Below are 12,382 nucleotides of genomic sequence, written 5' to 3'. Positions count from 1 at the left end.
GGTCCTGGCTTCACCCCTTCTCCCCCCCGAATGAAACCCTCAGACCCCAGCCTCATTTTCTCTCCGGCCCTGGACCCTCTTCATGGCAATGCACAGCGTTTGGAGTTCCACACAAAGACCCATCTCTGGCCTCATTCATCAGCACTTGAAGCAAGTGTGCTCCGGCCCCTGGGAGTGCAGGTCGCTCACACGGGCTCACTGTGGACACGCCGCAATCACACAGTCATTGAGTGCACCAGAGAACCTGGCCTCTAATAAAAGGCATGAATGCCACAGCCCACCCAACCCAATGCCTTGCATGTCTCTACTTTTTCCTTCTTCTCTCATCTCTCATGTCACTTTCCCCATTGCCTCGCTCTGGCAGCTTGGCTTCTCTCTCTCCTGCCTGCAGCTTCAGCCACATGTGTGACACTGCAGGAACAGCCTGACCCACAGGGAAGTGGGAGAGGACTCTTTGTCAGCAACTGAAGTGACAGAACAAGGGGGAATGGGACGAAACTACAAGAGCTGGAATCCATTCCATGATGGGAAGAAGTTCTTTCCTGTCAGGGTGCTTGTCCCTGACACAGGGACCAGCGCAGAGAGGCTGTGCATACCCCATGCCCACCAACATCCAAGGCCAGCTTGGACAGGGGCCGCAGCAACCTGCTGTGCTGGGAGGCTGCTCAGCTTGGAACCAGATGATCCTTAGGGTCCCTTCCAAGCCAAACCATTCAAGGATTTCATCATTCCACCATGCCCACCTCCCAGTGTGGAGCGGCCCTGAAACTTCTGTGACATCACAGCTCCCACAGTGTTCCAGGTGGAACGTCCAGCACCTGGAAACCACCACAGCAGACACTCTGCCTGCTGCCAGCGCTCAGTTGGCGCTCGCTCTGCGCTCTGCCCGTCAGCACTCAGCTGTTGCTGCTGCTGCCTGGCCTTTTCCTGCTGCCTGCTCTGGAGCACCAATCCCAGCAGGATGAGCACTGCTGCGCCAGTGGAGGTACTGTGCCATTCCAGGGAGGGGGCAGCCTGCTTGAGCAGTCTGCAGCCACGTGGCAATGGATGGTGTGGGACAGGAACCCCACTGTGACATTGTCCTGTCTCTTTCAGACTTCCAGAGACACTGTGGTGGCGATGGAAGTGGACATGGTGCTGAATGAGGAAGAAATGATGGAGGTGGACGTGGAAGAGCAGGTTGAGGAGATGGAAGTAGATGTGGAGGATGACATCAAGGAGATGGAAGTGGACGAGAAGGATGAGGAGGAGCCCATGGTCCTTGGATGAAGATGGAGCCCCACAAGTAAGACAGGCAGATGCTCCCCATGCCCTGCCCACAGACACAGTGGCTGCCCTGGCGCCAGGCTGGGGCTGGGCTGGATGGCCCCGCTCAGGGACACGCTGCCCGCAGGGGGCCTGGATTGTGCTGCCACAAGCACCAGCCCTGGCCTGCCCTGCACTTGCCTGGGGCCACACCAGCCCTGCCAACCCTGTCCCAGCTCCTGGGGCCCAGCTGGGCCCAGTGCTGGCAGCTGACTCCAGCTTTGCTTCTTTCTTCCTTCCAGGACTGCTGGAGATGACGGCCGTACATATTACACCTGTGTATATATGTTTGAAAAGTTAGAATATTTTTGTAAATATGTTCTTAGGTTAGTAGTTCTTTGTAAATATGTTTTGAAGATTGTTACTCCATAGGATCCCATGGAAATATGTGCAGTAGATTGTTGTTGTTGTTGTTATAAGGATTGTTGTAATGGAAGGTGTTCTGTAAATCCTCGTGTTTGCCGATGATCAGCAAATAAATAATGATACTTTATAAAACTTCACTTCTCCTTCTCATTCCTTTGGGCACTGTCAGAACCCCGGACCTCCCCCTGACCATCCTAAATGATCCCAGCCCCAGCCAGGGGGCTTTAAATCCCTGGCAGGGGGTTCGGAGACCCTGGCATGTAGCCAAAGACCTCTGTGCCTTTGAATTTAACCCATAAAGCATGTTACCACCTTTATGTCAAGAATTAAAAGTCACAACAATTTAGATAGTCTAGTAATAGTAATCACAAAGTGAACACAAAACATTTAGAGCACTGTACACAGAGGTTTTGAACCTTGTACGAAAGAGTTTGGTATTATCTACATAGATAGAAAAATGTGGGCGTACCCTGTCCTTCCTCTTTCTTCTCCCTAGCATCCATATGAAAGACGATATTACCATTCACAAATTGGTTTCAAGTAGAAAGTCACTATCTAACTTAAGTAATAGGTATTAAAACATTCTTGCAAACATAGTATAGGCAGGTTTTAATATAAAAGATAACACCAACCCAAGAGGCAAAAAGAGTACCTTAAGCTGAGCTGCTGAACAAACCTCAGCAGGCCAGCAAAAAATGTTTTAGACAAAACATAAAAATCAACCTTAAGAGCGTGAACCACATACTTCTCAACTCTTCCTTCGACAGCTAAGTTAGAGAAAAAGAGACTTTTAACATACCTCGAAATCCCCTCAACCAAAGAAAACCCAAGAGGCACAGGCAGCGTTTGCACAGTTGGGATTTCCACTTGTTCCGGGATCCCGGGGCTGGAGCTCCCTGGGGCTGCTGCCACGGCCACCCCGCGGCTGGGGCTCCCTGTGCACAGGGGGTCCCACTGACACCACTGCTGCCGCTGGCCACTGCTGCTGCTCCTGGGCTGGGGCACAGCCGCGTCCCCAAGAGCTGAGCTCTCACCAGCACAGAGGGGGCTCTCGCTGCACTGGCCCCTGCAGCCATGCCACCAAAGCAAGGCAGGAAACTTTCAGCCACCCTTCCTGCTGCAGCCACAGCCACTCCTGGCTCCAGAGCCGCCATCAGCCCACAGGGATGCAAAATCCACCTGCCCGCTCTCAAGGCCTTGACAGCCTTGGCAACTGTGGCACCTGCATCTGGGCTGCTGCAGCGGCTGATGTTTAAGGCTTGCAGCCTCCAAAGGCTCCGGGCTCTGCTTCCCACCCTGCTCTGCACTGCCCTGGCTCCGCATTGCTCAAGAGACAAAAGCCAAGCCAGGGCATCCTCACCCTGCCCAAATTGCTGAATTGACTGCAGTCCTTAGGACCTTCTCCACTTTCAAAGAACCTCTTCATTTGATCACTGATTCGGCAGATGTCTATGGCCTAGTGCAGCGGGCTGAAAATTCCATTTTCAAAGACATTTCTAACCCCAACTAGAGCATTTGCTTTCAGCATTCATTTCTCTTTTGTCCCACAGACAACACCCACGCTATATCATGCACACAAGGTCTCATACCACCCTTCCTGCATTTATAGTAGGCAATGCTAGAGCAGATGCCTCAGCAATGCTTCTCCAAACCTGCCTACGGAATGTTTCTGAACAGGCTAGGATCCGCCACCACTTCTACCATCAAAACATTCCTGCACCGCTCAGCATCTTTAAAATTACCCAAGATCAGTCAAGATCCATGGCAAACACCTGCCCAAATTGTCAGCAACATGCCTTTGCTTCTGTCAGAGCTGCACTCAATCCAAGAGGACTAAAGACTCTCCAGATCGGGCAATCACACATCACACACCAAGCCCCTTTTGGGAGACTAAAATACATCCCCGTCTCAATCCACACCGACAACGCTGCGGTTTCTGCCCCTGCCCATGCTGGTGAAAAATCAAAAGATGCTATAAAACGTTACTTTTTAGCCTTTTCCACCTTCCTTGTTCCACAGGAAATTAAAACTGATCATGGTCCTGCTTATACCTTGCACTGATTCCAACCATTTTCTGACCAGTGGGCTACAAAACATGTCGCAGCCATACCACACTCTGCCACAGGACAGTCCATAGTCTAGAGGGCCCACTCTTCCATCCAAAGGATCCTTGATCAACAGAGACAGGGAGTCCACATATTATCTCCCATTGAGAGACTGGCCAAGGCCCTTGATGTGCTCAACTTTTTCAACAACTCCCCCAGTCATCAGGCATTTTATATTTAATTGGCAGCCCAATAAAAAGAAAAGCCACCTGTGTTGATCAAAGACCCTGAATCCAAACAAATTATGGGCCCTTTCCCATTCATTACTTGGGAGGGAGGATATGCTTGTGTCTCTACAGCAGCAGGCCCAAGATGGATCCCAGCAAAAAACATCAAACCCTTCTGCCAATGGCCAGGCAAACACCAGGGCCACCATCAGAAAAACAGAACAAAAGCCTAAGAGAGACAGCAGCAGCCTGGAAAAGAAGAAGAAGAAGGACAGCAGAAGATCTCCTAAGCAGCGTGGACCACACAGACCAACACCAAGAGAACTCAGACACCACTAACTGCGATATACCGCTTAACAATTGGAAAAACTGTATTCTAGCCTTGATATTTGATTCTTCTAATAAGCTGACTTCAAACCCTTGCCTTACAGAAGAGAAAGTTTAGTGGGACCAGAATTTAAGCTTCACATTGCAATCTCCCTATCTCTTTACTTTCAGGCCACCCAAGCCTCCACCCAATACTAAATTAGCTAAAGTCAAAGGATGCTGTCCTTTCTTGCCACTGCAGCAGGAAGCTGGATGCTCCTAACTATGCCACATGCCTTCAGCTGGCTGGTTCCACAGCCAAGCCACAATTTCTTGCCCATGGCCACGCTTGTCAACCTCTTCTCACATAAGGACTCAGTATACCAGAGCGGCCAGCTGCTCACAGATCAAATCAACAAGATCCAGACGAAAGACAACAACGACTGGCTCACTGGACTTTTGAAAGACTGGGGCATGAAAGGCTGGCTTTCACCTTTAGTTAAGACTGTTTTGTGGGCTTTGTTTCTGGTATTCATTGTCTTGGTTATTCTATCCATTTTTGCTCAACGCATGCAAAAGTCCATGGCAGAAGCCTTCATTCCTGAAAACAAAAAGGGGGCAGTTGTGGAGGCCCAGGGGCCTGCCATTGAACTGTAATACCTTAGGGCAAAGGGGACCAAGGTGAAACAGAGAAACCCCTCTGAATGCAAGGCTCTCACCCATGGCCACTTGCAGCCTCTTGCAATCCGCAGGTTTTGTTGCTATCACCCACTTCAACTGCCATTTTTTCCTTAGATCTACTCTCCAGAGAATGTTCTCCTCTCTCTTCTCCCCTGCTGGTCCTGGCTTCACCCCTTCTCCCCCCCGAATGAAACCCTCAGACCCCAGCCTCATTTTCTGTCCGGCCCTGGACCCTCTTCATGGCAATGCACAGCGTTTGGAGTTCCACACAAAGACCCATCTCTGGCCTCATTCATCAGCACTTGAAGCAAGTGTGCTCCGGCCCCTGGGAGTGCAGGTCGCTCACACGGGCTCACTGTGGACACGCCGCAATCACACAGTCATTGAGTGCACCAGAGAACCTGGCCTCTAATAAAAGGCATGAATGCCACAGCCCACCCAACCCAATGCCTTGCATGTCTCTACTTTTTCCTTCTTCTCTCATCTCTCATGTCACTTTCCCCATTGCCTCGCTCTGGCAGCTTGGCTTCTCTCTCTCCTGCCTGCAGCTTCAGCCACATGTGTGACCCTGCAGGAACAGCCTGACCCACAAGGAAGTGGGAGAGGACTCTTTGTCAGCAACTGAAGTGACAGAACAAGGGGGAATGGGACGAAACTACAAGAGCTGGAATCCATTCCATGATGGGAAGAAGTTCTTTCCTGTCAGGGTGCTTGTCCCTGACACAGGGACCAGCGCAGAGAGGCTGTGCATACCCCATGCCCACCAACATCCAAGGCCAGCTTGGACAGGGGCCGCAGCAACCTGCTGTGCTGGGAGGCTGCTCAGCTTGGAACCAGATGATCCTTAGGGTCCCTTCCAAGCCAAACCATTCAAGGATTTCATCATTCCACCATGCCCACCTCCCAGTGTGGAGCGGCCCTGAAACTTCTGTGACATCACAGCTCCCACAGTGTTCCAGGTGGAACGTCCAGCACCTGGAAACCACCACAGCAGACACTCTGCCTGCTGCCAGCGCTCAGTTGGCGCTCACTCTGCGCTCTGCCCGTCAACACTCAGCTGTTGCTGCTGCTGCCTGGCCTTTTCCTGCTGCCTGCTCTGGAGCACCAATCCCAGCAGGATGAGCACTGCTGCGCCAGTGGAGGTACAGTGTCATTCCAGGGAGGGGGCAGCCTGCTTGAACAGGATGCAGCCACGTGGCAATGGATGGTGTGGGACAGGAACTCCACTGTGACATTGTGCTGTCTCTTGCAGACTGCCAGAGACACTGTGGTGGTGATGGAAGTGGACATGGTGCAGGATCAGGAAGAAATGATGGAGGTGGACGTGGAAGAGCAGGTTGAGGAGATGGAAGTTGATGAGGAGGATGACATCGAGGAGATGGAAGTGAACGAGAAGGATGAGGAGGAGCCCATGGTCCTTGGATGAAGATGGAGCCCCACAAGTAAGACAGGCAGATGCTCCCCATGCCCTGCCCACAGACACAGTGGCTGCCCTGGCGCCAGGCTGGGGCTGGGCTGGATGGCCCCGCTCAGGGACACGCTGCCCGCAGGGGGCCTGGATTGTGCTGCCACAAGCACCAGCCCTGGCCTGCTCTGCACTTGCCTGGGGCCACACCAGCCCTGCCAGCCCTGTCCCAGCTCCTGGGGCTCAGCTGGGCCCAGTGCTGGCAGCTGACTCCAGCTTTGCTTCTTTCTTCCTTCCAGGACTGCTGCAGATGATGGCTGAAGATATTCCGGCAGTGTAGATGTGTTTGAAAAGTTAGATTTTTTATTGTAAATATGTTCTTTGGTTAGTAGTTCTTTGTAAATATGTTTTGAAGATTGTTAGTCCATAGGATCCCATGCAAATATGTGCAGTAGATTGTTGTTGTTATAAGGATTTTTGTAATGGAAGGTGTTCTGTAAATCCTCGTGTTTGCCGATGATCAGCAAATAAATAATGATACTTTATAAAACTTCACTTCTCCTTCTCATTCCTTTGGGCACTGTCAGAACCCCGGACCTCCCCCTCACCATCCTAAATGATCCCAGCCCCAGCCAGGGGGCTTTAAATCCCTGGCAGGGGGTTCGGAGACCCTGGCATGTAGCCAAAGACCTCCGTGCCTTTGAATTTAACCCATAAAGCATGTTACCACCTTTATGTCAAGAATTAAAAGTCACAACAATTTAGATAGTCTAGTAATAGTAATCACAAAGTGAACACAAAACATTTAGAGCACTGTACACAGAGGTTTTGAACCTTGTACGAAAGAGTTTGGTATTATCTACATAGATAGAAAAATGTGGGCGTACCCTGTCCTTCCTCTTTCTTCTCCCTAGCATCCATATGAAAGACGATATTACCATTCACATATTGGTTTCAAGTAGAAAGTCACTATCTAACTTAAGTAATAGGTATTAAAACATTCTTGCAAACATAGTATAGGCAGGTTTTAATATAAAAGATAACACCAACCCAAGAGGCAAAAAGAGTACCTTAAGCTGAGCTGCTGAACAAACCTCAGCAGGCCAGCAAAAAATGTTTCAGACAAAACATAAAAATCAACCTTAAGAGCGTGAAGCACATACTTCTCAACTCTTCCTTCGACAGCTAAGTTAGAGAAAAAGAGACTTTTAACATACCTCGAAATCCCCTCAACCAAAGAAAACCCAAGAGGCACAGGCAGCGTTTGCACAGTTGGGATTTCCACTTGTTCCGGGATCCCGGGGCTGGAGCTCCCTGGGGCTGCTGCCACGGCCACCCCGCGGCTGGGGCTCCCTGTGCACAGGGGGTCCCACTGACACCACTGCTGCCGCTGGCCACTGCTGCTGCTCCTGGGCTGGGGCACAGCCGCGTCCCCAAGAGCTGAGCTCTCACCAGCACAGAGGGGGCTCTCGCTGCACTGGCCCCTGCAGCCATGCCACCAAAGCAAGGCAGGAAACTTTCAGCCACCCTTCCTGCTGCAGCCACAGCCACTCCTGGCTCCAGAGCCGCCATCAGCCCACAGGGATGCAAAATCCACCTGCCCGCTCTCAAGGCCTTGACAGCCTTGGCAACTGTGGCACCTGCATCTGGGCTGCTGCAGGGGCTGAGGTTTAAGGCTTGCAGCCTCCAAAGGCTCCGGGCTCTGCTTCCCACCCTGCTCTGCACTGCCCTGGCTCCGCATTGCTCAAGAGACAAAAGCCAAGCCAGGGGATCCTCACCCTGCCCAAATTGCTGAATTGACTGCAGTCCTTAGGACCTTCTCCACTTTCAAAGAACCTCTTCCTTTGATCACTGATTCGGCAGATGTCTATGGCCTAGTGCAGCGGGCTGAAAATTCCATTTTCAAAGACATTTCTAACCCCAACTAGAGCATTTGCTTTCCCCTTTCATTTCTCTTTTGTCCCACAGACAACACCCACGCTATATCATGCACACAAGGTCTCATACCACCCTTCCTGCATTTATAGTAGGAAATGCTAGAGCAGATGCCTCAGCAATGCTTCTCCAAACCTGCCTACGGAATGTTTCTGAACAGGCTAGGATCCGCCACCACTTCCACCATCAAAACATTCCTGCACCGCTCAGCATCTTTAAAATTACCCAAGATCAGTCAAGATCCATGGCAAACACCTGCCCAAATTGTCAGCAACATGCCTTTGCTTCTGTCAGAGCTGCACTCAATCCAAGAGGACTAAAGACTCTCCAGATCGGGCAATCACACATCACACACCAAGCCCCTTTTGGGAGACTAAAATACATCCCCGTCTCAATCCACACCGACAACGCTGCGGCTTTCGCCTTTTCCCATGCTGGTGAGAAATCAAAAGATGCTCTAAAACGTTCCTTTTTAGCCTTTTCCACCTTCCCTGTTCCACAGGAAATTAAAACTGATCATGGTCCTGCTAATACCTCCCACTGATTCCAACCCTTTTCTGACCAGTGGGCTACAAAACATGTCACAGCCATAGCACACTCTGCCACAGGACAGTCCATAGTCCAGAGGGCCCACTCTTCCATCCAAAGGATCCTTGATCAACAGAGACAGGGAGTCCACATATTATCTCCCATTGGAGGCCAAGGCCCTTGATGTGCCCAACTTTTTGAACAACTCCCCCAGTCATCAGGCATTTTATATTTAATTGGCAGCCCAATAAAAAGAAAAGCCACCTGTGTTGATCAAAGACCCTGAATCCAAACAAATTATGGGCCCTTTCCCATTCATTACTTGGGAGGGAGGATATGCTTGTGTCTCTACAGCAGCAGGCCCAAGACGGATCCCAGCAAAAAACATCAAACCCTTCTGCCAATGGCCAGGCAAACACCAGGGCCACCATCAGAAAAACAGAACAAAAGCCTAAGAGAGACAGCAGCAGCCTGGAAAAGAAGAAGAAGAAGGACAGCAGAAGATCTCCTAAGCAGTGTGGACCACACAGACCAACACCAAGAGAGCTCAGACACCACTAACTGCGATATACCGCTTAACAATTGGAAAAACTGTATTCTAGCCTTGATATTTGATTCTTCTAATAAGCTGACTTCAAACCCTTGCCTTACAGAAGAGAAAGTTTAGTGGGACCAGAATTTAAGCTTCACATTGCAATCTCCCTATCTCTTTACTTTCAGGCCACCCAAGCCTCCACCCAATACTAAATTAGCTAAAGTCAAAGGATGCTGTCCTTTCTTGCCACTGCAGCAGGAAGCTGGATGCTCCTAACTATGCCACATGCCTTCAGCTGGCTGGTTCCACAGCCAAGCCACAATTTCTTGCCCATGGCCACGCTTGTCAACCTCTTCTCACATAAGGACTCAGTATACCAGAGCGGCCAGCTGCTCACAGATCAAATCAACAAGATCCAGACGAAAGACAACAACGACTGGCTCACTGGACTTTTGAAAGACTGGGGCATGAAAGGCTGGCTTTCACCTTTAGTTAAGACTGTTTTGTGGGCTTTGTTTCTGGTATTCATTGTCTTGGTTATTCTATCCATTTTTGCTCAACGCATGCAAAAGTCCATGGCAGAAGCCTTCATTCCTGAAAACAAAAAGGGGGCAGTTGTGGAGGCCCAGGGGCCTGCCATTGAACTGTAATACCTTAGGGCAAAGGGGACCAAGGTGAAACAGAGAAACCCCTCTGAATGCAAGGCTCTCACCCATGGCCACTTGCAGCCTCTTGCAATCCGCAGGTTTTGTTGCTATCACCCACTTCAACTGCCATTTTTTCCTTAGATCTACTCTCCAGAGAATGTTCTCCTCTCTCTTCTCCCCTGCTGGTCCTGGCTTCACCCCTTCTCCCCCCCGAATGAAACCCTCAGACCCCAGCCTCATTTTCTGTCCGGCCCTGGACCCTCTTCATGGCAATGCACAGCGTTTGGAGTTCCACACAAAGACCCATCTCTGGCCTCATTCATCAGCACTTGAAGCAAGTGTGCTCCGGCCCCTGGGAGTGCAGGTCGCTCACACGGGCTCACTGTGGACACGCCGCAATCACACAGTCATTGAGTGCACCAGAGAACCTGGCCTCTAATAAAAGGCATGAATGCCACAGCCCACCCAACCCAATGCCTTGCATGTCTCTACTTTTTCCTTCTTCTCTCATCTCTCATGTCACTTTCCCCATTGCCTCGCTCTGGCAGCTTGGCTTCTCTCTCTCCTGCCTGCAGCTTCAGCCACATGTGTGACCCTGCAGGAACAGCCTGACCCACAAGGAAGTGGGAGAGGACTCTTTGTCAGCAACTGAAGTGACAGAACAAGGGGGAATGGGACGAAACTACAAGAGCTGGAATCCATTCCATGATGGGAAGAAGTTCTTTCCTGTCAGGGTGCTTGTCCCTGACACAGGGACCAGCGCAGAGAGGCTGTGCATACCCCATGCCCACCAACATCCAAGGCCAGCTTGGACAGGGGCCGCAGCAACCTGCTGTGCTGGGAGGCTGCTCAGCTTGGAACCAGATGATCCTTAGGGTCCCTTCCAAGCCAAACCATTCAAGGATTTCATCATTCCACCATGCCCACCTCCCAGTGTGGAGCGGCCCTGAAACTTCTGTGACATCACAGCTCCCACAGTGTTCCAGGTGGAACGTCCAGCACCTGGAAACCACCACAGCAGACACTCTGCCTGCTGCCAGCGCTCAGTTGGCGCTCACTCTGCGCTCTGCCCGTCAACACTCAGCTGTTGCTGCTGCTGCCTGGCCTTTTCCTGCTGCCTGCTCTGGAGCACCAATCCCAGCAGGATGAGCACTGCTGCGCCAGTGGAGGTACAGTGTCATTCCAGGGAGGGGGCAGCCTGCTTGAACAGGATGCAGCCACGTGGCAATGGATGGTGTGGGACAGGAACTCCACTGTGACATTGTGCTGTCTCTTGCAGACTGCCAGAGACACTGTGGTGGTGATGGAAGTGGACATGGTGCAGGATCAGGAAGAAATGATGGAGGTGGACGTGGAAGAGCAGGTTGAGGAGATGGAAGTTGATGAGGAGGATGACATCGAGGAGATGGAAGTGAACGAGAAGGATGAGGAGGAGCCCATGGTCCTTGGATGAAGATGGAGCCCCACAAGTAAGACAGGCAGATGCTCCCCATGCCCTGCCCACAGACACAGTGGCTGCCCTGGCGCCAGGCTGGGGCTGGGCTGGATGGCCCCGCTCAGGGACACGCTGCCCGCAGGGGGCCTGGATTGTGCTGCCACAAGCACCAGCCCTGGCCTGCTCTGCACTTGCCTGGGGCCACACCAGCCCTGCCAGCCCTGTCCCAGCTCCTGGGGCTCAGCTGGGCCCAGTGCTGGCAGCTGACTCCAGCTTTGCTTCTTTCTTCCTTCCAGGACTGCTGCAGATGATGGCTGAAGATATTCCGGCAGTGTAGATGTGTTTGAAAAGTTAGATTTTTTATTGTAAATATGTTCTTTGGTTAGTAGTTCTTTGTAAATATGTTTTGAAGATTGTTAGTCCATAGGATCCCATGCAAATATGTGCAGTAGATTGTTGTTGTTATAAGGATTTTTGTAATGGAAGGTGTTCTGTAAATCCTCGTGTTTGCCGATGATCAGCAAATAAATAATGATACTTTATAAAACTTCACTTCTCCTTCTCATTCCTTTGGGCACTGTCAGAACCCCGGACCTCCCCCTCACCATCCTAAATGATCCCAGCCCCAGCCAGGGGGCTTTAAATCCCTGGCAGGGGGTTCGGAGACCCTGGCATGTAGCCAAAGACCTCCGTGCCTTTGAATTTAACCCATAAAGCATGTTACCACCTTTATGTCAAGAATTAAAAGTCACAACAATTTAGATAGTCTAGTAATAGTAATCACAAAGTGAACACAAAACATTTAGAGCACTGTACACAGAGGTTTTGAACCTTGTACGAAAGAGTTTGGTATTATCTACATAGATAGAAAAATGTGGGCGTACCCTGTCCTTCCTCTTTCTTCTCCCTAGCATCCATATGAAAGACGATATTACCATTCACATATTGGTTTCAAGTAGAAAGTCAC

The 12,382-nt window shown here is 50.8% G+C and overlaps 1 long non-coding RNA gene across 1 annotated transcript; it reads left to right on the top strand.

Annotated features, from left to right (window-relative positions):
* Window positions 1-858: 858 nt before the first annotated feature.
* Window positions 859-1,764, top strand: LOC135299881 (uncharacterized). Its single transcript, XR_010361725.1, has 3 exons — window positions 859-985; window positions 1,096-1,285; window positions 1,548-1,764. It is a non-coding gene; the product is annotated as an uncharacterized LOC135299881 (long non-coding RNA).
* The last annotated feature ends 10,618 nt before the right edge of the window (window positions 1,765-12,382 follow it).

The sequence above is a fragment of the Passer domesticus genome, chromosome 4 (genome assembly GCF_036417665.1).
Source record: "Passer domesticus isolate bPasDom1 chromosome 4, bPasDom1.hap1, whole genome shotgun sequence".
Lineage (NCBI taxonomy): Eukaryota > Metazoa > Chordata > Aves > Passeriformes > Passeridae > Passer > Passer domesticus.
This window is presented reverse-complemented; position numbering and strand designations above follow the sequence as displayed.